This window comes from Populus euphratica, unplaced genomic scaffold (assembly GCF_000495115.2).
Source record: "Populus euphratica unplaced genomic scaffold, PopEup_1.0 scaffold78.1, whole genome shotgun sequence".
In the NCBI taxonomy this organism is placed as follows: domain Eukaryota; kingdom Viridiplantae; phylum Streptophyta; class Magnoliopsida; order Malpighiales; family Salicaceae; genus Populus; species Populus euphratica.
This window is the reverse complement of record NW_011499867.1, coordinates 2,011,078-2,039,038: the sequence shown is the minus strand read 5'-3', so window position 1 is coordinate 2,039,038 and position 27,961 is coordinate 2,011,078. Positions and strand designations below refer to the sequence as shown.

The 27,961-nt window shown below is 33.8% G+C and overlaps 2 long non-coding RNA genes and 1 pseudogene across 2 annotated transcripts; 2 read left to right on the top strand and 1 right to left on the bottom strand.

The window, feature by feature from the left end:
• The first annotated feature begins 438 nt into the window (after positions 1-438).
• LOC105126456 (uncharacterized) lies at positions 439-12,124 on the top strand. The gene is made up of 4 exons (XR_842435.1): positions 439-676; positions 1,735-1,740; positions 2,142-2,148; positions 12,112-12,124. It is a non-coding gene; the product is annotated as an uncharacterized LOC105126456 (long non-coding RNA).
• An 870-nt stretch (positions 12,125-12,994) lies between these two features.
• On the top strand, positions 12,995-16,962 carry LOC105126484 (uncharacterized; annotated as a pseudogene).
• A 5,850-nt stretch (positions 16,963-22,812) lies between these two features.
• LOC105126457 (uncharacterized) lies at positions 22,813-23,495 on the bottom strand. The gene is made up of 3 exons (XR_842436.1): positions 23,388-23,495; positions 23,185-23,271; positions 22,813-22,960 (listed from the first exon to the last, which is right to left on the bottom strand). It is a non-coding gene; the product is annotated as an uncharacterized LOC105126457 (long non-coding RNA).
• Between the last annotated feature and the right edge of the window lie 4,466 nt (positions 23,496-27,961).

Genomic DNA, 27,961 nt, shown 5'->3' with positions numbered 1-27,961 from the left:
TGCATTAATTACAACAAAATTTATCTCAATTCAAATAAAATTATCACATACGAAAAATAACCCAAAAATCAATTCAAACCCTAATTTATCTAATTCAAACCTAATTGATTCCATAAATAATATTAATTGTATAAATATACATAATTGCATCAGCTAAAACTCTTAATTTCATTAACATCAACATCAACCTCAATAAAATACTCAATTATTAACACATAATGCAAATTTTTTCAATTCAATAACGAAACTCATAAAATTATGAGACATTATAATTATTTTACCTTCATTTTTTAGTAACTAGTGGTGATTCTATCGGTTGTCACAATGAAAAAGCTGTTAGGCTGACGGTTTGCAATAAAATAAAATAATAGAAGATGAGAGAAAGCTGAATTTTTTAATTCCATACGTATAAAAAAATATAAAAAAGAAAATAAAAAAAATGAATATAGAACACTATTGAAGGGAAGAGAGTCTCTTTTAAGCTGTCTTATTGTCATTCGATTCTTGTTGCTAATGATGATGGGACTGGTGGTTTGAGAGAATTACTGCAACAAATTCTATTACTTCTTCTCTTTGGATTTCACTTCAGAAAATTTCCAAAAATTGCCTCTAGCCCTACTTCTTGCAGTTGCAGAGACGGGAAAGTTTCTTTCATGGTGCTTTGATTTGAAAAAAGGTCTGTTTTTTCCTTTGCTTTCTTCTGGTTTGTTTTTGAGGGAGTCTGTTTGGTTATTGAGAAAGTTGAAAAGGGCTCGACAAAGATAAGGAAATCTAATAATTTTCAAGCTGCTCTGTTCAAGTCTAGCTTAGCTAGGAGAATTCAAGTGTTCTAAAGCTGATACTATATTACTATATACATATGTGTGTGTGTATGCATGTATCTATGTATGCTTACCGTGATGAGATTTGCGCATCATTGATTGACGTGGAAGAGGGGCTCTTTTTGATGTCCTAAAATTTTTGAGTGTTTGAATATGTTCTGCTTTCCTTAGGATTTTCTTTTTTAGCAATTGAAAGTGAGTTTCTTCTATGTTTCTGGCCTGGATGGAAGCCAAAATTGATGTATGATTGCTTTGGTCTGTGAGGAAAACAAGCTGTTCTGCTTCCAACCTTTCCTTTTTATGATTGCAGCTGTGCTGCTTCGGTCTGAAAACAAGTTGTTTGTCAATTAGTTTTGGCTTTCGAGAGCTTTAATTCTCATATGTAACTGTGAGATACTCTTTAAATAGTTTCGGTCACTATTTAATTGAGATTGTCAAGATATTAACACTGAAATAATATGATATGTTTGACAGCGTGACCTTTTCCATAGTTAGATCATTTCATCCATAGATCTTTAGAATCTGTTGTTTAACTAAAGCTCGCACAACTGGGCTTAATACTTCTACCCTTACAATCTCCACCAAAAGTCCGTATTTCCTAAAAAATGCATCCTTACCCATATTCTGAAAGTGAGTCATTAACTTGTTCACCTCATTCATAATGCAATTCAGGTTCTTGATTGGTGACAGCTTTTTAGCATCGTTTCTAAGATAATTTTCTTCAATTAATTGTGACAGTTCAAAATTTTTCCCATATTCTATAATGGAAAATTTAGCCCATATTATATGATGGAAAATTTAGCCCAACAGTCTTCTAAGGCCATTTCATTCACAAGTTCTACAATTCAAGATGCCTTGGGGTTAGACTTGTTTTAATGCAAAAGATATTATGGAGCATACAACCTAAGGATAGGTTCTAGTTTCTTTACGTGAGACATAGGGTAGGTTTACTACTTGGTCTCTAAAAAAAGGTCTCTTGTTGTCTCAGTGATCGCCCTCGTAAAGGCAATATGGGGGTTCAGCAAATATTGGGATGGCACATGTATCAATCACTATCAGTCTAAACACTCAACAAAGAGCTGGGGTTTACACAAACTTAAACCTTGACTCAAGTCATAAGGTAAGTTGTTAGTCCCCCACTTAACTTAAAGTTTACTGTGTGTTCTCTAAAAAAATTATAATAATAAAGTGATCATTTATGACTATACCATGTATGATAGAATGTGAAGATGCATGCTAAAGCTTTTAAACAAAATATCATTCATAGTAAAAAAAAACAACACATAGAATAATAAAAAAAATACCAAGCTTTGTCCTAAGTTTCCTAGTGGAGTCGCCATCCTATTGCACCCTCGCGAGCGGAGCGCAGCACCGTGGTGACCATCAATTGATTTCGGGGTCTTTTAGTTTTATTATTTTGTGTAAAAGGGAGTCGCCACCTAGTATTTTGGTTACTAGAAACCCTAACTGGTCTTTCAGAGATTCTAAGGCAAGGGACTGGTTGCGTAAAGGGAAGGTATTAGCACCTCTAGTACACCCTACCTAAGGTAAGCTGCTTGGTGTTTGGTTTGCTTTATAATTGCTATGGTGTTGGTGTTTTCTAATCCCATCAGTTTTTCTAGGTTTGATTCAAACTAAATTTATTATGATAGAAATCCAAGGAGATTCCATGTGCTTCGAAAGCTCATTTTTTCCTTAGTATTTCAAGAGTTTGCGACTCGTAAATCGCAAGGAGAAGGGACAAAAATTTAGAAATCTAGGATGCTTTAAATGCCTATTTTTTCCTTAGTGTTTTGTACTCTCACGGCTCGTAAACCATGGAGTAAAAAAATTGAAATGTCCTCGATTATAATCAAGGCTTCTTTCAAGGATGTGTGCAGATTTATTATTCCTAGAAAATTATTTTTGATATTTACCACTCTGGGTTTCTTTATTCAAATATTAACAGTGAATAATAACAAATTATTCCCAATAATATTTTGGATATTCGTCATTTAAGGATTTCTTTATTCAAACATTAACGGTGAATAATAGATAAATTCCCCCCAAAATAATATTTTTATATTTTTTTGGAATATTGGTCATTACCCTTTGGAGATTTACAAACATGTTGTAAAATCCAGAAATGCAAGAAAACAATTTTTGTTGTGTTTAAGAAATCCATGCGAAAACATATTTTTCAAAACTTTCCATATTTTTTGTATAAAAAACATTCAAAACATGTTAGAGTATTGGTCGTATATATCACACAAGCAAACATTTTTTATATTTTTTTCAAAACGCAAACATCACAATTAGACATAAACATCAAAATGGAAAGTAGCAAGCCATCATACATATTATAAGAATTACAAGAAGCTTGAAACAATTTGTAACAAAAAGCCTTCAAAGCCAAATCAACTTAAAATTTTATAACTAGAAAGGAATAAACCTGCATGCATGAGGGCGCCATAGTTTTAAAACTGAAATTTTGAAATCAAACCCCTATGTCCATACCTCACAAACCCATTATTTCCTCACCTTAAAACAAACTGCCTTATTCATTTCACAAAGCCAACAGAGAGAAACAAAACAGAAATTAGGACAGCATGCTTTATTCATGTATATAAGAAAAAAAACAAAGCCATGGCCGGGTAATCTCTCAAGAAGCAAGGAAAAAAAAGCGAACAGAAAAGGGAGCTGATGATGAAGAAACAACAACCCTCCCTCTAATGGTTCCTTATGAACCAGCGGAAGAACAAAAAGAAGAAAAAAGAAACTGGTTTTTAAAACATCATGAACAACAAAAGGGAAGCGTTCATTGTAGTCTAAAAATGAATGTGCAAAGCAAAGACAAAACAGGTTTTTAAAACATCAACACAACAGATTTAAAGGTAGAAAAGGAGGAGAAAGTTAAGACTTATACTTGCAGGTCTCAATGTTTTTTTTGCAAAAGATGAAATGGAAAAACACGTGAACGTTGCTGTCAAGGTTTAGCAGCAAATCTCCCTCTCTAACTTGTCTTTTTTCTCTCCTCTTTCCTCACAATGACATCCGAATGCAAGAAGGAAACCCTCTCTATTTACTGTATTTTTTACTATGCCTCTCTTATGTTTTTTTTTTTGTCTCTCTTTACCATGTTTTTTTTCTGCCCCTTACTATCCGGTTTTCTCTTTTTTTATGCTGTCCTCTGCCGCTTTTCTGCTCTCTTTTTTTTCTGCCCCCGTTAGGTCATTAGAAGGGCTTATATATAGTCTCAATATATCTCTATATAGGAAGGATTCAATGCATTAATCCTAGGACGTAAATCCCTACTGATTTATAATTAAAAAAATGCAAAAAGGAAGCTGCAATGTTTTGATTTTGATCTTGTGCTTACGTCTAATTTCTTTCCAATTTTAGAGGATGGTGTGGCTCTTTTCTTTCCTTCCATATGTTCAACTGCTCCCTTTGAAACGGGGCAACAAAAACTTGGTCTTCAGCTCCAAAAATCAGACATGATGATAAAGAAAAAACAACAGGAATTTGCAGCGAAAAAAAGGAAAGAAATCAGATGGAGGGTGCAGGAAAGAAATCAGACGGGGGAGGTGTTGTTCTCAAAATGACAATCATAAAAATGAAAGCAAAATGTGATCAACTCCCCCTATTTTCCTTTTCTGATGAGAGGAAAACATGATCAGCTCCCCTATTTTCCTTTTCTGATCGAATCTCTATTCTTCAATTTCTTTATCCGGTAAAATTTGTTTCTAATTTTATCTTCAATCAACTTTCTTATTTTAGCACCTCTTCCATTTGGTCTTTAGTCCAAAAAAAGATTCAAATTGGCCTGTAATTGGTCTTCAAACTTTAAGCGTCTTGCAATTGTGTCCCTAAAAACTTGGGCAAAAATCCTTCTTAAGGAAAAAATCCCTGCTTTCACACTAGATATTCAAACGAGCATATCTTGAGCTTCTGACATCAAAATCAAGCAATTCAAGAGCTTAAAATTATCTACACGTCTAGGACTACAACTTTGATGAAGGAGTCGAAATGAGATAAAATCTTTTTATAGAACAGAAACTGGTAGTAATCTAGTTGGTGAAAATGGATTTCCGGGTCTAACTCAAAAACTAACGAATGTTGAGAATTCTGATATGACAGAGAGTATGAACTAAGAACAAAAATCACAAAAACTTGGCCAAAATAGAATTTTTTTAGTGCAGACTTGGGTCAATATCCTTCTCGCGGCAGAATTCTCTCTCATCATGTTAGATCTTCAAACAGGAATATCTTAAGCTTCTAACATCGAAATCAAGCGATTCAAGAGTCCAAAATCATCTACGCATCTAGGACTACAACTTTTATGAAGGAGTCGAAGTGAGATAAAATCATTTTAAAGAACAGAATCTGATAATAATCTAGTTGGTCAAAAAGGTTCTTGATCTGACAATGCTAAAGCATCCAAATCTGACTAAGAATCTTTGCTAAGAACAATGATCCCCGGGACCTAATAAAGGTATAGGTTAATTTTTCAACATGTCATGAGTGACAGAATATAGCTGGGATGGTCAGATATCGTACGAAACCAAGTCAAAATCAGAGCTTAAGTTAGAACAAAAAAAATTACAACAACAGCAGAAACTTTTTTTTTTTTTTGCTTTTGTCAATTTTCTAGAAAACATGAGATACACTCCTACACTCGGTTCAAAATGGGTATACACCATTTTTAGCACGTGGGGTCCAAAATTAAGTAACAACACCTAAAACACCTTTCCGTGGATTTAATTATAAACTATCTGCACCCTTTTGATTTTCTTCTAGATGCTTATCTATGTTGGGTAATGGTCATCTTTGATAAGCATTCTCCATGTGCAAGTGCAATGGAAGCACACAAGCAGACACATGAAACATAGTTTAATGTCGCGTTTGGACTGGGTTTTGTTGTATTTAAAGATTGTAGAGGCAGAGGGTGATTGTAGAAGACAAAGCTAGGTTTTGCCATGTCTGTACCTTGGGCCCCTAAGGCTACTCAAAATATAAATAAAATAAAATAAATAAATAAAGTCGGTTCACTTTGTTTATTTATTAACTATATTTAAAGAAACCTTTTAGGACCACTTGATTAGCCAGATTTATTAAATATAAATGCTAAAAGGACGATTTTAGGCATACTAATAATTTTTAAAACAGCTAATCTATTTATTGACTATGTATATAAAATCACAGGGGATTATGAGAGGTTGATCTTGGTCTTCTCTCCCGTGAAATATAAAACAAATTCAATGGAGACTCATTAGAGATAGAAATCCCATTAGTATTTTCTATGATATTTATCATAATTGAAATAAACTAACAAAACATTATCGAAATAAAACTATAAAGAAAGTTTGTTAATCGTATCGAGGCCCAAAAACTAGAGAAGACATGAAGCCCAGAAACTTACCGAAATGAAATCACAAGCCCAAAAGCCATTGTTAACAAGCAATTCGAGGTTGCTGGGGGTAGTAATAAGGTGTTGCTGCTGCTGTTATTGCTAATGGACTCTATTTTATTAATTTATTTATTTTTCTTTTTTCTTTGACCACTAATATGTTACCTTTATGGGGGCCCTCCAATCGCCCTTCAATCAACATACCAGACACAAGATTTATTTTAAGCATACATTTAAAACATGTATGGGCTTTTCATTTAAATTAAAGAATTTATACAATTTTAGTGGAATTTCAACAAATTCTCCCCTTCAAGGGAACCTACAAAAAATTTTATTCTGGAATTATCATCTGCACAACACCAAACCATATTCGGTTTACTTGTTTACAAGGAGAGGATTTATTTTTATTGTTAAAGAAGATTTAGTCCCTTAAAAATCATCTAAAAAGATTAATATGTATATTGAAATCATTAAAAAAAAATCTGAGTTTATAACTTTAGACAAAGCTAAAAAACAATATAAATTTTTTGAGTGTTTTTTATGATATTCTAAATTGACTAAAACTCTTGCGATAACCCATCTAAAATTAATAGGATATTAAAATGTATATGTAACGATGAGTTTTGACACATTTTTTAAAAATAAAAATATCATAAAATAGACTAATAAAATAAAATTTTTCATTAACTTTCTTTCAGGTTCAACATCAATATTTTTTAAGTTAAAATGAAATCTTGTTATCATATTGAGGTTTCAAATCACTATCTTAAATATAATGGTTATTTTTTTCATAAAAATACATATACTAGTTTAGACCCATTTTAGCAACAACATAACATATATTTTTATTAATAGAGTGAGTCAATTACCTAAATTTTATCTAAAATTCTTATGGTTAGTAAAGTTTTTAGTTACAATAAAAGTACTTAATGATTTTTATTTTTCATTTTGCACTTATAGTTAACTAAAATGTCCTTAGCACACCAGTTAAAAAACATATCAATTTATTATTTAAAAGGTAGTCTAGTTGTAAAAACTTGGAATTAAAAGGTTTATTCCTCCTATAATCTTAGGTTCAAGCTATATAACTGCTAATATTAATAATTACTAGAGACTTATCTGGTTGTTAATTTTAAAACCTACAAGTATTTTTTCTTAAACCAAAGCTCTAACAACAAAATCTTTATCCTCTAGTATTTTTTTTTTTTTTTAAGCAACAAAGGTCTCTTTAGAATTCTCTTAGGTGGAAATAACAATCTCTCTCTCTCTCTTTCTTTGCAGGCCTTGTTCCTAAACTAAGTTGTTAAATTATCTGCTAATATTAATATCCTCTAATATTTGTTACTTTGAATTTTTAAATCTTTAATAAACTGTTATATTTATTTTTTAAATTAAAAAGTGAGTTTGGATTGAGATTAAAAGACATGTTGAATCTAAAACAGATAATTTATATTTAATTATTTTTAATACAATATTTGATAGTTAACCCACCAGACCAACCGACGACTCACAAATATTTAAGTTAGATCATTTTAGATAGAATCCGATGATTTTATACAGAGAGTCACCTCAACATTATTCTTTACTTGGTAGTGGAAAGATTTTTTTGAGTACAAGATCCTCTTCTTTGAATTCTCTTGGTCGGACTTTCCGGTCATATGCTTTGGCCATCCTTCTTTGGTATAGCTGGTGATGACAAATTACAACCAACCTCTTCTCACTTATCATGTTTAGCTGCTCATATCTCACTTTATCCCATTCAGCTTCTTCTAGTTCAGATTCTATTAGTACTCTCAAAGATAGAATTTCTACTTCCAAAAGCATCACCGCCTCCATCCCAAATACTAGTGAGTAAGGTGTAGCTCCAGTAGATGTTCTTACTGCTGTGCGATATGCATGTAACCCAATTTTGGATTCACTAAGATTTTCAAATGTTATTTTATTTGATTATTCATAACAAAAAAAAACAAAAAAAAAATATTTTCTCGAGTCAACCGCGTCTTTCCATCAAAAACGAGTCCACTGGGTCAATACGGGTTAAACCATGTCAACCGGGTCAATACGGGTCCCACCATGTTGACCGCGATGAAAAATGAGTTTCAGGCTATTTTTGGTTAAAACTGTTATTTTTGGTCAAAAAACCCGGTCCACTGAGTTGATACTCGTATAAAGATTTTTTTTGTAATTAAAATTGATTTTTAGCTATTGAAAAGCTTTTTATAATATTGATTTGAATTTTTAATTTTATCCCTATAAATAAATATTATTATTATATATAATAAAACAAAAAAAATAATACAATTTTGTCAGAGTAGGCGGAGGATTTCTGCCGATGGTAGGCGGTGCAGCTGTACATTAAAAATTTTGCACAATCCGTGATTACTTGCACAAGCTGTGATTCGTTGTCTCCTATCATTGGCTATAAATAGCTAATGAAATCAAGCCAACCAAGAGGGAGAAAAAGAAAAGAAAAGAAGAGAATTCTGAATTCGAGCTTACTATTTGTATTACTATTTGCCACTGTTCATTTATTTTCTACTTTTTCTTCGTGCGAGTAAGATATTGATTTTTTTTAAAACAATTTGAAAAATACCAAAAATATCCTAACCATTAAATCTAATAGTATTTAAATCTGAGCCTTTGATTTTTTAGTATACAATAGGCTTTACCACACCGGATTAAAACTCAAATCCATCTCAGCCTTTAAAATAATCTTCCCTTTGATCCTGTTGTGCCACGTCATCAGGTGTACCAAACAGTCGGTACACCGCGACACACTAGATCATAGCCCAGCCCATCCTAACCAGCCAAGCACCTTGCAGATCAAGCCAATCACAGCCGCACGATCTGTTCATCCATGATCCAACGGTTCACAGGCTTCAGATGCACCAGTGCACCATGCTCCCGTTTGCACCATAGCAAATCTCAGAGCCCCTCTCTCCTCTCACTAGTGATTCTCTCTCTCTCCTCCGATCTTCCATTTCCTGCCATTTTAAGCGGCCAAACCACCATAGAAAGGTTCATCGCCTCCTCTGAAGCAAAACCCCAGCCGTTTTACACGTTTTCACCACCGAATCTGGCTGGAAAAAGGCCGCGATAGAATCGGCCAACCGAAGGTTCAAGTCAACGATTCTGCCTCATCAGCCATCAACGACCGTCGAGACCACCACCATCAGAATCCTCATCCTTAGATTTACCAGAATCAACCATCGGTTGGCTGGAATCTCACCGGAAAATTTTGCTGCCACCAACATTAGCCGCGCGTGAGCCACACGCGCCGCCAGTGGCATTTTCATAAAATTCAGAGAAATCCGAGGGTATTTCAGTATTTTACCTATATAGTGGCACTCAGGTAATTTTTTATGGTATTTTTGATATTTTTATATATCAATACTTGTAAATTTTTGCATGTAAAAAAACAAAAAATAAATTTAAAATAAATAACGACGCGGTTCTAACACCCATTTTATCATATCACTGTTCATGGGTCAAAATCTGATTCTCAAGAATGGATATACCCAGTTCTCAATGATATCAAAATAATTTTTGTTTTATAAAATAAATATTTTTTATCGACACGTCTCTTTTATTTACAGAAAAGGACCGATGCCAAAAATTTAAATACCAATTATGGATTATGTCCATTATTATTTATTTTGGTAAATCAGACACAACTCTCCTTTTTACGGACAAACATCGACATTTTAGACAAAGTCTCAGTTTTAGGGACTGAAGTCATTTTTAACGTGTCTCCTATTTTTAGGGATCGACGTTAACCATCTTAAATTTTTTTACAAATAAGCTCAAAATATAATAGCATTTGAATCAAATGAAAAACACACAAGTAAGGGTAACCTTTCTCTGAAAGGATGTTTTAAGGGTGGTGTCTACTTTCCCTTAATCATAACTAACCCAGTACCTAAATCTCTAGGACCCGTGTCTAATTTTGGATTTCTAGTTCCCTTAAATTACTAGATGGTGACTCCAATAAAATCTTTATTTTCCTTAATCAAGAAAAAAAACAATTATTTTTTTGTTAAAACAAACAAAAAAGAGTGAAGTCGTCGCCCGACGTCGTGCAGCGACAGAATGGCGACTCCTCTAGGGACTTAAGGTTGAACCAACTGCTTGTATTTGCTTTTCGTATGCTTCTTCTTATTGCTATTTATTGTTAGCATTTATTTTATTTGTATTATTTATTATTGTAATTCTTTTTAATTTTCCATATTGCCACATTCATGCATATTATTTATTTGTGTATTCACACACTTCACGGTGAACCCATAAAAGCTTTGGACCCGAGCTCATCCTTTTTAAGATTAGAAAAGAAAGATTCAAGTGGCAAGTGTGACTTTTGTCCACTGATGCTCATTTGGATTGTAACTCACCCTATGTAACGGGTATTGTGGAATTTTTTCCTATACTCATGTTGCATAAGGTTAAGAGGTCGATTACTTCACGAGTAATTCGGGCAATCTAAGAACCAAATAATTTCTTTAAGGATAGAATAAACTCACTCTATCAAGTAGGATATACCCTTTAAGACACAAACAAATATCAATATATTAACATACATTTTTATATACATTCTATATTCTCATTATATCTCCATTGATCCTTATAGGAAGTGTGAGATGGGAAAAAATAATACTATGGAGGAATTTTTGACCAGATCAAAATTAAGGCATCAAATTTCTTCCCTAAATCGGTTCAAGTTCCTGTAGGTTTGGAGTCCTCAGTGAGAACTTTCTTAAGAGAATCTGATCTGGTCTATTCCTCATCATAAGTTAAAGGAAAACCTGAAACAAATAACAAGCATGTATCATCCATATGGCATTTTGCATCCATTTGTGCATTTCATTCATTTTACTTGCATTCATTCAGGTTGAAATATAGGTCCCCCAAAAGACCATAAAATTCATTACACTCAACTACGAAGAAAGATAATGGAGAACGAAGAAAGAGCACATCTAGAGGCTCACTATCAAAGGGAGTTGGAGAGCATGAAAAATGATATTACACGACTTACAAGTCTACTCGAGTAGACCCTGGTATCCAAGTCTGGAGAGGATACCTCTACTCAGCCAGCAGTTGCAACTCCATCTGTATCTACGCTAGTAGCTCCTTTTGTATTCACTTCTCAAAATTTAAGGGCAAATCCTTCTTCATTTGAATAGCAGTTCACTACCAATGTTCCACCAGCACAGGTGCCAATTGTATACTTGACAATTGATGACCCACATAGGATGAGATACTCTAAACATGTTGATTATGATAAATTAACCGCTCTAGAAGAAAGATTGAGAGCAGTCGAAGGGGCAGACTTATATGATCCCGTTCATGCTGCAGAGATGTGTTTAGTCCCAAATATAGTTGTACCCAAAGAATTTAGGGTACCAGAATTTATCAAGTATACTGGAATTGAATGCCCAGTCACTCATCTTAAATCTTATTGCAATAAGATGGCAGAAGTGGTGAATGATGAGAAACGTCTCATCCATTTCTTTCAAGACAGTCTTTCTGGATAAGCGCTAAGCTGGTATACAAGGCTAGATAATACAAAGATTAGAAAGTGGAAACATTTGGTCAAAGCTTTTATGGAGCAGTATAAATTCAACATGGAGGTAGCCCCGGACAGGTCAAGCTTGTTAGTCATGGAGAAGGGCAACAAAGAGACTATAAGAGAATACGCTTTGAGATGACGTGAAAAAGCATCCCGTGCGCAACCTTCTTTGTTAGAAAAAGAAATGGTCACTCTGTTTTCCAACACTTTTAAATCTCCTTACTTTGAACACCTAGTGAGTAGTTCAGCTCAGCATTTCTATGATGGTGTAACTATTGCTGAGAGGATAGAACAAGCAATAACAATGGGGAGAATGTTAGAGCCTACTAAGAAGAAAGGCTTTAATGTGAAAAAGAAGGATTCCGAGGTGAACAATGTGGAAGGAGGGTATAAGGGTAAGAAAACAAATTACCATCACTATAACTTCCAAATAGCTACCCAACAAGTTGCAAGTGTAAACTTCACTAAACCTTTCCCGACCAACCAACAAAACCAACCACATGACCAACAAAGTAACCAGATTGTTACTCCTCCAAGAATGAATTTTTAAAGACCCCAAGAACGATGGCCACCATTACCACTTCCCTTGGGTGAAATGTACTCAAAGTTGTTGAGTATTGGGCAAGTGGCCCCTGTTCCCTTAACCCCACTACAACCTTCATACCCAAATTGGCATAAGCCTGATATGACATGTGAGTATCATGCTGGCATTAGTGGGCATAACATTGAAAGCTGTAACACATTTAAAAACAAGCTTCTGCAATTGATAAAAGCTGGATGGATAACTTTTGATGATGCACCGAATGTGAATTCCAACCCTTTACCCAATCATGCTACAAGTAGTGGAGGGTTGAATGTTGTAGGAGTAGAGGGTAAGAAGGAAAGAGCTTTGAAGGTTTCCATGGAAAAACTGTATGGTATGATGGTACAGTCTGGATATTTATCCGAGTTTAAACCAGTAATGAATGGAAATAATTACTGTAAGTTTCATGGCGAGATGGGACATCACATTGATGATTGTGAAGAATTTCACCAAAAAGTGAAAAGGATGCTGATTTTCAGCATGATACGGATAAAAAGTGAAGAAGAAGAGTGAAGTTGGGATGATAGGCCATCAGGAGAAAAAAAAAAGAGGTTTGTAGACTCCAACCAACTGTGGGTGGTCCACCAAAACTAATCATAACCAAGCCTGTATGCACCAATAATGGAAGTTATGGCACAATGCCTTACAATTATGGGTATGCTTTCAACATTAAGAATCCTACTCCTATCTTCCATACTGAAATCGGTGGTTTAACTCGAAGTGGTTGGTGTTTTACACCAGAAGAATTAGAGAGGCAGAGGAAAGCTAAAGGAAAAGAAACAGTTGATGCTTTTAAAGATATGGAAGTGAACAAACATATAAGTGAAGAGGAGTCTAATGAATTTCTGAAGTTGATGAAGCATAGTGAGTATAGTGTGGTAGATCAGTTGAAGAAAACTCCTGCTAGAATCTCTTTAATGTCACTTATCTTGACTTCTGAGTTACACTGTAAAGCATTGCAAAAGGTGTTGAATGAAACATATGTGCCATAGGATATTACTCAGGATACAATGAAACATTTGGTGGGAAGAATTCATACCTCCAATTATTTATACTTCATTGAAGATGAGCTAGACCCGGAAGGGACTGGGCATAATAAGCCCTTGTATATCACCGTGAAATATAAAGATTATCTGATCGGCAAAGTGCTTGTGAATAATGGTTCAGCTTTGAATGTGCTATTAAGACATATGCTAGATGAGATGCCAATTGATGCTACTCATATGAGGCCAAGTACTATGACAGCTAGAGCATATGATGGTTCCCCTAGACAAGTAATAGGGACCATTGACGTTGAATTATTTGTAGGGCCTCAGATGTTTTTGATAACCCTATAAGTGATGGATATCCATCCTTCGTATATCATGTTATTAGGAAGGCCATGGATACACGCCTCTAGGGCTGTGACATCATCTCTACACCAATGTTTGAAGTACATTATCAATGGTACTCTAGTGAAAGTTAAGACAGAAGAAACCTTGTCTATGATAAGGAATGTGGCGGTCCCTTATATTGAAGCAGAAGATTGCAAAGATGGAAATCTCCATGCCTTCGAGATTGTGAACACCAAATGGGTACCAGAGAATACGGTGTTGAGAAGACTAGTTATTTCTGATACTGCTAGAATGATAGCTAAATGCTTTTTGAAACATGGGCTACCATTCCAGAATGATCCAATTACTGGAAATCTTAAAAGAGTCAACATGATGAAAATTAAGGTTGCTGATTAGAGGTTTGGGCTTGGCTTTAAGCCTAAGAAAGATGATCACAAGAGAGCTGCTAGGATAAAACGAGAAAGAAGGTTAACCAGAATAGAAGGAAGAAAGCCAGAGGAAGAAGACATTGTAATCCCACCTATCCATGCTTCTTTTCCAAAGTCAACATACGTGATGAAACCTAAAAACATGATGGAAGTCTTGGGACAGAAACTTATTGTCATGGATATCAACAATGTAGACTTCGTGAAGGGAAAGGCTGGAACTATGATGATGAGCAAAAAACAACAAAAGAAGATGAATTGTTACCTCAGTTAACTGTTCATTCTCTAGAAGAGACTCCAACCAGCGCCTTTGTGCGAAAGCTTTCAGTTGAAGAAGTATTCCAAAATTGGGAGATTGAGGAAGCCCAGTTGTTTTCAAGAAGAATTCTGAAAGTGAATCCTCCATAAATCCACAAACATATTGCATTGAAAATGAATGGCTAAAATTTGATAAGGATGAGATTGCAATGGATGAAGAGGAATGGAATGAAAAGTTTGCTAGACGAGTAGAACAATCGGAGCATGCTTGGAAACCTGCAAAGGAAGAATTAGAGGTGATAAATGTAGGCACTGAGCAAGATAAAAGAGAGCAAAAGATTGGAACTCTGATTACTATAGAAGAAAGATGCAGTTCAACCTCACTACTACAAGAGTATATCGATGTGTTTGCCTGGTCTTATGCAGATATGCCTGGTTTAGACATTGATATTGTAGTACACAGATTACCTTTGATAGAAGGATGTAAACCTGTTAAGCAGAAATTAAGAAGAACTCGCCTAAATATTGTGCTCAAGGTCAAGGCAGAGATAGAAAAGCAGTGGGATGCCGGTTTTCTAGAAGTTATTAAATACCCTCAATAGGTATCTAATATAGTGGTAGTACCAAAAAAGGATGACAAAATCAGAGTATGTGTAGATTTCAGGGATCTAAACAAAGCTAGTCCAAAAGGTGATTTTCCTTTACCTTACATAGACGTCCTGGTAGATAATGTTGCAAGGAGTTCAACTTACTCCTTCATGAATGGATTCTCCGGTTATAACCATTTTAAAATGGCTGAAGAAGATAAAGAGAAGACCACTTTTGTCACACCATGGGGAACATTTTGCTACAAAGTGATGCCATTCGGTTTAAAGAATGCTAGAGCCACATATCAAAGGGCAATGGTGACACTTTTCCATGATATGATACATAAAGAGATTGAAGTGTATGTGGATGATATGATTGCCAAGTCTAAGAATAAAGAAGATCATGTCTAGGTTTTAAGAAAATTATTTGAAAGACTAAGGAAGTATCAGTTGAAGCTAAATCCTTCAAAATGCTCGTTTGGGGTGAAGTCTGGAAAGTTGCTAGGATTTGTGATAAGTAATAAAGGAATAGAGGTCGATCCTGATAAAGTGAAAGCAATTCAGGTTATGACAGTTCCTAAGACCGAGAAAGAAGTAAGAGGCTTCTTAGGACGTTTGAATTACATCGCTCGATTCATATCTCAGTTAACAGCAACATGGGAGCCAATTTTTCGATTACTTCAAAAAAAGAACCCTGGTACATGGGACAAAGATTCTCAAGAGGCTTTTGATAAAATAAAGCAATACTTACAGAATCCATCTTTGCTAGTGCCACATGTGCCTGAAAGACCTTTGATCTTGTATTTGACAGTAACTAAGGTAGCAATGGGTTGTGTGTTGGGACAACATGATGAGTTTGGAAGAAAGGAGCAAGTTATATATTATTTGAGTAAGAAGTTTACTGATTATGAATCCAGATATACTATGACTGACAAGCTATGTTGTGCTCTTGTATGGAGTACGAAGCGTCTTCGACAATATATGTTGTATTATACTACCTGGTTGATCTAAAAAATGGATCCTCTTAAATACATCTTTGAGAAACCCTACTTGTCAAGCCGAATAGCAAGATGGCAAGTAATGTTGGCTGAGTATGACATTGTACATAAGACAAGAAAATCTGTAAAAGAAAGTGTAATTGCTGATCATCTAGCAGATAATGCTATCAAAGATTATGAGCCTTTGAAATTTGACTTCCCGGATGAGGATGTGCTGATAGTAGAAGAAGACAAAGAGAAGAATGATCGGTGGATCATGTATTTTGATGGGGCAGTGAATGTTTCTGGTAATGGAGCAGGCGCTGTGATAATCTCACCTAACAAGAAGCAATATCCCGTCTCAGTCAAACTACAATTTGAATGCACTAACAATACTGCTGAATATGAAGCTTGTATCCTTGGATTAGAAGCTGCTTTGGAGATGAAAATAAAAAAGCTTGATGTCTATGGGGATTCAATGTTAATAATTTGTCAAGTGAAAGGCGAATGGCAGACCAAGGAAGAAAAACTGATACCATATCAACAATATCTCTCGAAACTGACTGAGGGCTTTTATGAGATAGATTTTACCCACATGGAAAGAGACAAAAACTAGTTTGCTGATGCTTTAGCAACCTTAGCTTCTATGGCCAAAACTGATTACGGAATCAGGGTACAACCAATCTGCATTAAGATTAAAAATTTTCCAACTCATTGTTGTTCAATTGAAGGAGAAATAGATGGGAACCCATGGTTTTATGACATCAAGCAATTTATCCAATATCAAGAGCATACCTTGGGGGCATCTAAAGCAGATATGAAGACCTTGAGAAGGTTAGCTCTGGAATTTTACCTGGATGGAGAAATTCTATACAAAAGGTCATTTAATGGGACTTTACTAAGATGTCTAGATGAAATTGAAGCTAAGGTAGCATTGCAAGAAATTCATGAAGGATTTTGTGCAACTCATGCAAGTGGGCATATGATGGCTAGACAATTGCAACGATCTGGGTACTTCTGGATAACCATGGAGAAAGATTGCATCGATTATGTCAGGAAATGTCATAAATGTCAAGTGCGTAGTGATAAGATAAATGCACCTCCAGCTTCTCTATTTAATATGACATCACCATGGCCATTTGCAATGTGGGGAATAGATGTGATTGGGCCAATCAACCCAAAGGCCAGCAATAAGCATCAATTTATCTTAGTAGCCATTGATTACTTCATAAAATGGGTGGAGGCCAGCTCTTATGTTTATGTAACTCAAAAGGTGGTCAAGTGTTTCATTGAGAAAGATTTGATTTGCCGGTATGGTTCACCTGAGAAGATAGTGACCGACAATGCCCAGAATTTTAATGGAAAAATGATCACAGAATTGTGCGTGAAGTGGAAAATTAAACATTCAAACTCATCTCCCTACAGACCAAAGATGAATGGTGTTGTCGAAGCTGCAAACAAGAATATCAAGAAGATTATCCAAAAGATGGTAGTCACTTACAAGGATTGGCATGAGATGCTTCCCTTTGCTCTACATGGATATCGCACAGCAGTAAGAACATCTACTGGAGCTATACCTTACTCACTAGTATTTAGGATAGAGGTGGTGATGCCTTTGGAAGTAGAAATTCCATCTTTGAGAGTACTAATAGAATCTGAACTAGAAGAAGCTGAATGGGCTAAAGTGAGATATAAGCAGCTAAACATGATAAGTGAGAAGAGGTTGGCTGTAATTTGTCATCACCAGCTATACCAAAGAAGGATGGCCAAAGCATATGACCGGAAAATCCGACCAAGAGAATTCAAAGAAGGGGATCTTGTACTAAGAAAAATCTTACCACTGCCAAGTGAAGACCGAAGCAAGTGGGCACCAAACTATGAAGGCCCGTATGTCGTGGAGAAAGCCTTCTCCGGCGGGGCTCTGTTGTTAACTAGGATGGATGGAGATGATTTACCTAGGCCTATGAACTCTGATTCTGTGAAAACGTATTATGTATGATGTGTTTCATCCAATCAAAATCAATTAAATGAAGTTTTGGCCAGGAAATTCTCTTTACATATACCTCACCAAAAAGCCCATGCATGATCTCAATGGCTCAACAATTTGATCTTTCAAACTTTTTTTACAAGAGAATCCATTCTTCTTAAATGAGGTTTTAAAAGAATTGATTTTATTTATGATTTCAATGAAATAAATCAATGATTTGTTTAGGATAATGTTCAAAGCAATTCCCTTGAAAGAGATGACCATACAAGTCAAAAAACATGCAATTGGAACAACTATCACTCAAATTCTGTCTTAGACCTATGTTTTATCAGCATGAATAATGGTTGGTAGTATATTAGCTTGTCATGGACTCGCAAAACATGGTATCTTATAAATCCAAAGCATTACGCTGGATGTGGACAAAGTTTATTGGTTTTAACTGATCTTACTTGAAATAAGGAAATGTCATCTTTGATATTCCTTTCACTTTATTTAAAATTATCCTTTGCAGTCCCAATTTGAGCCGAGTCTATTTAAAGCTTTTTCTTTCATAAGAACCTTAACTAAGATCACACCTTACACTAGGGGCAAAAAGAAAGAAATGATCATGGAAATCATCTTGAAGACATGTGAGCTTATGAAGTCTGACAACAAGGAATTCAACAAAAATTCCAAATAATTGAGAGAATTCCCAATAAATATGAGAAAAAATTCCTAATTTGGAATATTTAGTATCATTTTGTTGTCAAGATAACAAAAGAAAAGACGAAGATAAGATAACAGTGATCTATAGTTTTTAAACCCTTAATCACTTTTTTTGAGCTTATAAAATCCTCTTTCTTTTACAGCCTTGAGCCATAAATACATTACGTGCCTTTAAAGTCCTTTCTAATCAAGAAAACAACCTGGATCAATAAACAGCGTTCTCAAAATATAAGAGACTTTTTCATAAAAAAGTCATGACGTAGCAAATAATTACTCATTATTATTCATGCTGTTAAAAAGAGTGTTTTTAAAAATAAAAGGCAATTGTTCCTTTTCTCTCAAAATACATTCAAGCAATCGCTTGAACACTTTGAAAACCAAAGCAGAAGGTCATCTCATCACTTACCTTCATCTAAGATTACTTTTACTAAGAGATTTAATATAAATCCCTAGTGTTGCTTAAACATTGTTGTAAACAGACATTGAGAGTTTAAGTTTTCAAAAACAAAAGAGATCTTTTGAAAAATCATTTTTGAAAAAAAGGTTTTCTTTGTAAAGAAAAACGAATATATGACACACCAACAGACAGTGTTAAAAAATCAGAGATTCTAACGACAACAAGAGCAAAGGAGGAAATGAAAAGAGACAGTTAATTCTTCTAGGGGTAGAGAAGCTATCACCAGATTCCTAATGGCACAAAGAAATTTGCTTCCCCAGTGGGAGATACACATGATAAAACTGTAGACTTCTTCTAGTATGGGATTGAAATAGTGTGATTATGCAGTATCTATGAAATGAGATTGTTGCCTCTCATAATATGATCAGTTAGACAATATGATAACTGATACATCTTCAGATATAAAAATCCCAGGTGAAGCGGGATAATCCTCATATATTGACCATGTGACGTGATTAAAGAATCCTCAACAATGGGAATGTTACCAACAACACAATGTCGGGCTAGGGAGAAGCTAATGCTCTCAGCAAAGTAACCAATGGAGAAAGAGGCAGTGACTATTGGGAAACTCAAACAAAGTTTATCTTGGAGAACTAAACAACATGGGTCAGCTTGAGTAGATTTGAAAAACATGTGAATCAAAAGAGCTTACTAAAATTCAAGATCCTCAAACAAGATGAATGGGGGATTTATATTTCAAAAAGGTAAGATGCATTGCATATCATCTAACTTCACAAGCATTGCATATTTGTCTTGTAGATATTTCTTGAAACAAAATTCTCAATGGGATCCAATGAGATTCAGACGAAATGAAGTTCTTCAAATCACATCAAATATGGCAATTTCATGAAAGCAAAATTCATAAGTGAAGACAAGAAAGATGGATTTTTTATTCATGACAAAAGGTTTAAAAGTACAAATATTAAACAGTGCGAGGACAATTAGGGATATTTTCATCTTGGTGATCAATCAAGCCTCAAAATTCTTCAAATTGTTTATGCATACGCTCCATCTCTTCCTCGAATTCGAGGTGTCGTGTGTTAACATAGTCCTTCCAAAAGTCAACACGTGTATTCAGTTCTTGGTTTCTCCTCTCCAAGTCATTTCTGTGACATCTTTCATCACGAAATCTATTCCTTAAATTCTCGATCAGATGATGGAGATCAAGAACCTGAGTATTCAACTCAAGTCTTCTGGCATGAAGACGCTCTGCAACGTTCACCAAAGACGAAGTAGCTCTAATACTGAGAGCAAGTGACTGATTCACTGCTTCAATATCGCTCCTAGCTGCCAGCATTCTTTCATCACGGGGAAGGATCATGTCTCTAGCTACGGCTACAGCAGTATCTTCATTGTCAATTACAGTATCTTCTATTGTAACTGGACGACCATTCACTTCAAAAGTAGTACGTCAAACTACAGGCTCTACTACAGGAACAAGATTTGGGTTAGCATTGAAAGAAGAGGAAGACATGATTAAATCTTCAAGAGTTGAGAATTTTGAAAGGCTTGAAATACAAGAAGTTGATGATGTTTGTTACCAAATACTGCGTGATTTATAAGGATTCTACTCCTACTATTATTTCGAACAGAAGATCAAATCTCAACCGTAGATATAAGACTTTAGTGAATCCGCCTACTGTGACAAAATTGTATTATTTTTTTGTTTTATTATATATAATAATAATATTTATTTATAGGGGTAAAATTAAAAATTCAAATTAGTATTATAAAAAGCTTTTCAACCGCTAAAAATCAATTTTAATTAAAAAAACTTTATACGAGTATCAACTCGGTGGACTGGGTTTTTTGACCAAAAATAACAGTTTTGACCAAAAATAGCCTGAAACTCATTTTTCATCGCGGTCGACATGTGGGACCCAGTGGACTCGGTTTTGACCGAAAATAATGGTTTTGACCTGAAACGGCCCGAAACTCATTTTTCATCGCGATCGACATGGTGGGACCCGTATTGACCTGGTGGACTTGGTTTTGACGGAAAATTACGGTTTTGACACGAAACGGCCCGAAACTCATTTTTTATCCCAATCAACATGGTTTAACCCGTATTGACCTGGTGGACTCGATTTTGATCGAAAGATGCAGTTGACTCGAGAAAATATATTTTAAACTCTTTTTTTATTTATATTTTTTTATTTTTGTTATGAATAATAAAATAAAATAACATTCGAGAAAATTTTAGTGAATCCAAAATTGGGTTAAACAACTGGAGCCATATGCAGAAAGAGAAAGGGCATCTTAGGGTAATGATGTAATCTTATGTGTAGACAATTCAAGCTGCTGACATTTTTCAAGCAGCCTCCTACAACTGGAAAGTTTTAGATATAAATAGCCATTCTATCAAGAGGAAGCTTGTGGTTAAATCAATTTTCAGTGCTGCTACTGTCTTGCCATCAAATGATATATCACGTTGAGTCTGCAGGTGAAACTGTCATGTAAATTGTAGTCTACTTGTGTTTGTATTTTTGTTCTGCCTTGTACATAAATCGTGAGAATTGCAAATTATTTGTTGCCTCCCATCTCCCTTGCTTATACTGAAATGGTCACTGTAGGTTGGGAAAACCCTACCTGACAATGAACTCGAGGTCAATAATGAATGGCATGGATGTTTTGCTGCCGAAATTATGTAATATCATTGATGCACAATTAAGAAGATGCAACTCATGGTCATTTTGTTTCCATTAGTTTCTGTTTCATTTCCAGGGAATTCTGACTGGGACAGCTTTAGTTCATTTGTCTTGTGATCCCATAATGAACATGGATAATTACTGGAAATAACCTGGTTGTCATACAACAGGATAGCGTTCCAGCAACACAAGCAAAGCCCTAACTAAGCTAAAGCTATTCAAAAACCACTCAAAAGAGATGTGCAAAAGCAAGCAGCAAAGCAAAAAAGAAAGCGATGTTGTTACTATCGTATTACTAGTTCTACTAATCTTGCTGTAATCATTAAAGCATGCAACGTTTGTCAGCAATACTGAACTAGCCAATCCATGTCATTCCACTAATTAAAACGACAAATCTTTGGACGTGTTCATCAGACTGCCACTATCAATCCACCATCCCGAGCCCACACTTCAATGGCTTGATAGAATAGTTTAACATGATTGGTCTCTCCCTTTTTTTATCTAGCTAGTGATGTTTCTTGTATTTTTCGTTTCTTTTCTTCTGTACTAGTAATTTTTTCCCTTTTTCTGGTTTGTAGTTTATGTTTCACGTGTTTAGTTTTTTAATCTTCTTATCCATCCCTGCCACTTTTATATCACCAGTTGAGCTCAATCAATATTTTAGTCTTCAGAATCCACATTTAGAGATGGTTGCTTAGGCACATGGCCTGATTTGGAGGGTATTGCTGAGTAACCTGGAACTACAAAGCCAATAGTTCTGAAAAATTGGACATTTAACTGTCCTCAGAGGTCCGAGGTCCTCTTGCAATGTAAGTTTTTCTTGAGTATTGACTTTGCCTGCACCTTAAAAACGAAAGAATCTAATGCCTTGCCAACACCGTTGACCTAAAAATTATCTGTCGCACACATCGATAACCGCTAAAGCCTTTCTTGAATTATGTTTCCTTGCATGAGTTTTCAAGTAATGTATATCCATTAGTGCACATTATGACATGTGCATCCACAGAACATGGAAATACAGTTTGATTCTTTCAGGTAATATAATCAGAAACAAGCAAACTCATCCTATTGTTAGAAGGTTAGATATTTGCTCGATATTATTGAAAGCAACCTATCAGAAGAGATCGATGCTAAAAAATGTGAATAATTACATATTCATCTCAGCTTCTGGCAGGTAGCTCCTCACAACTTTGACATTGAATAGTCCAACGCGTCAACAAGACAGTCTGCGTATGCCAAAACAAAAACCGTGACATTAGATCATTTGGTTAAAAAGAGCATGTAAACAAAATTAACAATGATAATCATCATGCAAGCAGTTCAGAGCTTTTTTTCACAGAAACTGCAGTTTTTAAAAGCTCTCAGAATCGCTCTTGAAAGCTACCTTATTACTTATCTAAAAACACGAGGGTTTAATTTATTTAAGCACTTGAAGAGACATGAAGAGTACCTGCATCATCTTTGGTGAAGCACATTGGTGGTTTGATATGGTACACATTTCCATGTATTCCACCTTTGCCGACTAAGATGCCAAGCTCTGCACTCAGGAACCAGTGATGATAAATACAAAGTAGAAATCGATGAGAAATTCATTTCATAATCAAAGGCTTATCTTTTCTACGTTTATGGTGTTGGGAGGTTGTGCCTTCTTACCTCTAAGTTTCTCAAACAAGACTGCAGTTTCTGCTTTGGCAGGGGTTTTTTCCTTCCTGTCAGTCACAAGTTCTATCCCTACCATTAAGTCCCTGCCCCTTACATCTCCAATGACTGAAACAACAATTAAAATTTCAGAGCAGCTTAAAATATCACAAAAAAGTAACAAATATTAGAGGATATTAACATTAGCAGAGAATTTAACAACTCACTTTGGGAACAAGGCCTGCAGAGAGAGAGAGAGATTGTTATTTCCACTCGAGAGAATTCTAAAGAGACCTTTATTGCTTAAAAATAATACTTGAGGATAAAGATTTGGTTGTTAGAGCTTTGCTTTAAGAAAAAATATTTGTGAGTTTTAAAATTAACAACCAGATAAGTTTCTAATAATTATTAATATTAGCAGTTAGATAGCTTGGACTTAAGATTATAGGAGGAATAAACCTTTTAATTCCAAGTTTTTACAACTAAACTACCTTTTAAATAATAAATTGATATGTTTTTTAACTGGTATGCTAAGGACATTTTAGCTAACTATAAGTGCAAAATGAAAAATAAAAATCATTAAGTACTTTTATTGTAACTAAAAACTTTACTAACCTTAAGAATTTTAGATAAAATTAAGGTAATTGACTCACTCTATTAATAAAAATATATGTTATGTTGTTGCTAAAATGGGTCTAAACTAGTATATGTATTTTTATGAAAAAAATAACCATTATATTTAAGATAGTGATTTGAAATCTCAATATGATAACAAGATTTCATTTTTACTTAAAAAATATTGGTGTTGAACCTGAAAGAAAGTTAATGAAAAATTTTATTTTATTAGTCTATTTTATGATATTTTATTTTTAAAAAATGTGTCAAAACTTTTCGTTACATCTACATTTTAATATCCTGTTAATTTTAGATTGGTTATCACAAGAGTTTTAGTCAATTTAGAATATCATAAAAAACACATTAAAAACTTATATTTTTTCTTTTTAGCTTTGTCTAAAGCTATAAACTCATATTTTTTTAATGATTTCAATATACATATTAATTTATTCAGATGATTTTTAAGGGACTAAATCTTCTTTAACAATAAAGATAAATCCTCTCCTTGTAAACATGTAAACCGAATATGGTTTGAATTGCGTTGTGTAGATGATAATTCCGGAACAAAATTTTAGGTAAGTTCCCTTGAAGGGGAGAATTTGTTAAAATTCCACTAAAATTATATAAATTCTTTAATTTAAATGAAAAACCCATACATGTTTTAAATGTATGCTTAAAATAAATCTTGTGTCTGGTACGTTGATTAGAGGGCCTCCATAGAGGTAACATATTAGTGGTCCAAGAGAAAAGATAAATAAATAAATAAAATGAAGTCCATGGGCAATAACAGCAGTAGCAACACCTTATTACTTCCCTGGCAACTTCGACTTGCTTGTTAACAGTGGATTTTGGGCTTGTGATTTCATTTCTCTAAGTTTCTAGGCTTCATGCCTTCTCTATTTTTTGAGTCTCGATATAATTAACAAACTTTTTTATAGTTTTATTTCAATAATGTTTCGTTAGTTTATTTCAATTATGATAAATATCATAGAAAATATTAATTGGATTTCTATCTCTAATGAGGCTCCATTGAATTTGTTTTATATTTCATAGGAGAGAAGGCCAAGATCAGCCTCTCATTATCCCCTCTGATTTTATATACGTAGTCAATAAATAGATTAGCTGTTTTAAAAATTATTAGCATGCCTAAAATCCTCCTCCTTTTAGCCTTTATATTTAATAAATCTAGCTAATCAAGGGGTCCTAAAAGGTTTCTTTAAATATAGTTCATAAATAAACAAAGTGAATCGACTTTATTTATTTATTTTATTTTATTTACATTTTAAGTAGCCTCAGGGGTCCAAGGTACAGACATGGCAAGACCTAGCTTCGTCTTCTACAATCACCATCTGCCTCTACAATCTTTAAATACAGCAAAACCTAGTCCAAACACGGCATTAAATTGTGCTTCACATGTCTGTCTGTGTGCTTGCATTGCACTTGCACATGGAGAATGCCTATCAAAGATGACCATTACCCAGCATAGATAAGCATCTAGAAGAAAATCAAACGGGTGCAAATAGTTTATAATTAAATCCACGAAAAGGTGTTTTAGGCATCCTAAAAGTTTTCAAAGTATGATTTATTGTATTAACACAAAGTGGATAGGAAGGATCATCAAGGCCATAACTAAGATATAAAACTAGGAGAGAAAACAACTTTATTAGATATGCTCACTAGCAAATATAAAACCGAATAGTTACCCAAATATTCCAATACATTGTAGGTGATGTAAGTTCTAGAGGGCATAATATATAGCTCACGCATAGGCGGACTTGTGTATATCCTTATAAGTTAATAAAAAATTAGGTTTCATTCCTGAAATAACTTGTTTATTTATTTTTGTTTGTATTTATTTGTGTATTTCGCTTGTTTATAACATTAAAAAAATGTAGATATTTTCTTGGGCTTGTAAATAAATATAAATTGTAGGAAAACACAAGTGAATTGATGAATAAAATAATTGAGTATAGATAAATTAAATTGTTGCATATAAGAAAATGGAACATGTGACAATAGGTCCATCTATATTGATTTTCTTTTATGGGAAATTTTGCGAATTAAAACTATTGAACTTGGAAAATCTTACCACAATCTTGACCGTTGGAATTAACATGTTTTTTTTTTGGGTCCACCATTAAGATTGTCATGTCGTTATCATTTAAGAAAATCACATATAGATTCATTTGGTCATATAAATTTTTTTGTTGTTTTGTTCTTGTACTATGCGGAAAACTCCTATTTATTGACGTTTGGATATCGTTTACCTTCAGTGCACACATTAGAAAATCCATGATTTGACTGTCATAATATAAACAATATCAATATAATAAGATTATGTATTTCAATCGTTATATTTTCTTATTTATTTAAAAGCTAGAATAATAATAAAACAAATGGTCAAATAATTTTTTAAAATAAAAAAATATTATTTTAATATATTTTCTATTAAAAATACTTTAAATCACAACCGCTACTACACTCTCAGATATTGTATTTAAAAATAATTTTAAAAAAATAAAAAATATATTATTTTAAAATATTTTAAAATAAAAAATACTTTAAACCACAATCATTATTGAAATTTTAAATACCCCTTCTTTGACCTTCTCAAAAAAATCGAAATGCTAAGACTAAGGAAGCTTTGAAATTGTCCTAGGTTTGATAATTCTAAGAAATAGCCTTTGTTCTAATTTTTAATTTGTTTTATTAATATAGACGTTCGAATCAGCTTATATATATATTTTAATTAATTTTATAATTTTTAAAATTAATAACTATATAAATTTTTAATGATATTTAAATTTATAACACTTAAACTAATAACTTCTAAAAAATAAATTTAACTAATCAATTAAACTATACTTATTAATATTTATCTGCCTAACTCTTGATAGCATGGATGGAAGGCAGAGTAATCCGACATCCATAAGAGTCAGATGTGATAAAATATTAATGGAAATAATTGCGTAAACAACACTAAAATAAGGAATGATGTTGACATAAGGTGTTGGTAGTGACCATCAAAGTCAACAAAAATATGAAATTTCCAATAAAATAAGAAGAAATTAATCTTAATAAGAAATTATAATAGGCATATAATAGAAAAAACATATTAACCTAATTTTTTAAGAATTACATTAGTTTTTAAGTCTCTTTCTTAGCTACACATAGAATTGAATTTTCAATTCTATAGAGTAGAAGTCTTTTTAATCTTAGCATATATAATATTTTAAGGTAAAATAATATATTTGATATTTACAAATATAATCTTCTTGCTAGTTCTTACGAATTAAATAGTATTTTTTAAAATCAAATCTCTTGACACATAATTTGTATTTTTATATATACTTATATGAATTGATCCTAGTTTTCTTCCCCACAATTAAAAAAAAAAGATATTGGTTTTCTTTTCAAAGTATTTTGCATGTATATTGATTAGTACTTAAAAGTGTCTTTTTATCAAGGTTTTATATCATCATTTTGCACTTGAAGTATCAATAACTCCTTAACTAAAGAATGTTTTTTAATAACATATCTAATAATATAAGATACCTTTAATTTGTGGTAAATGTTCATTTTAAATGCAGGCCTATCACATAAATGAAAGGATTGATTGATGAATTTAAGAACTGAAATTGAAAGGACAAAAAAGAGATGGCCAAACTTCGAAAAGAGATGTCGGTGTAGTCCAAACCGGAACACTTTTCGGTAATTGGGTCATATTTGGAGCTTTAGATCTTATATTAGGTCTACTTTATATGGATGAAAAGGTAAGACATAGGCCTACAACTTTCATAGAGCCCAAGACTTAAAAAGGTCATTTTCAAGTCCAAATTGTAGCAACAACAAAGAAGTCCGAATCTGTCTTCCAGCCCGAGCACTGTTCAATGTTTGGCCCATATCTGGAGTTCTAGAAGTCCACATGATCTGAAGTTTTTACACAAGACAGCTGAGACAATTGCCTACAACTT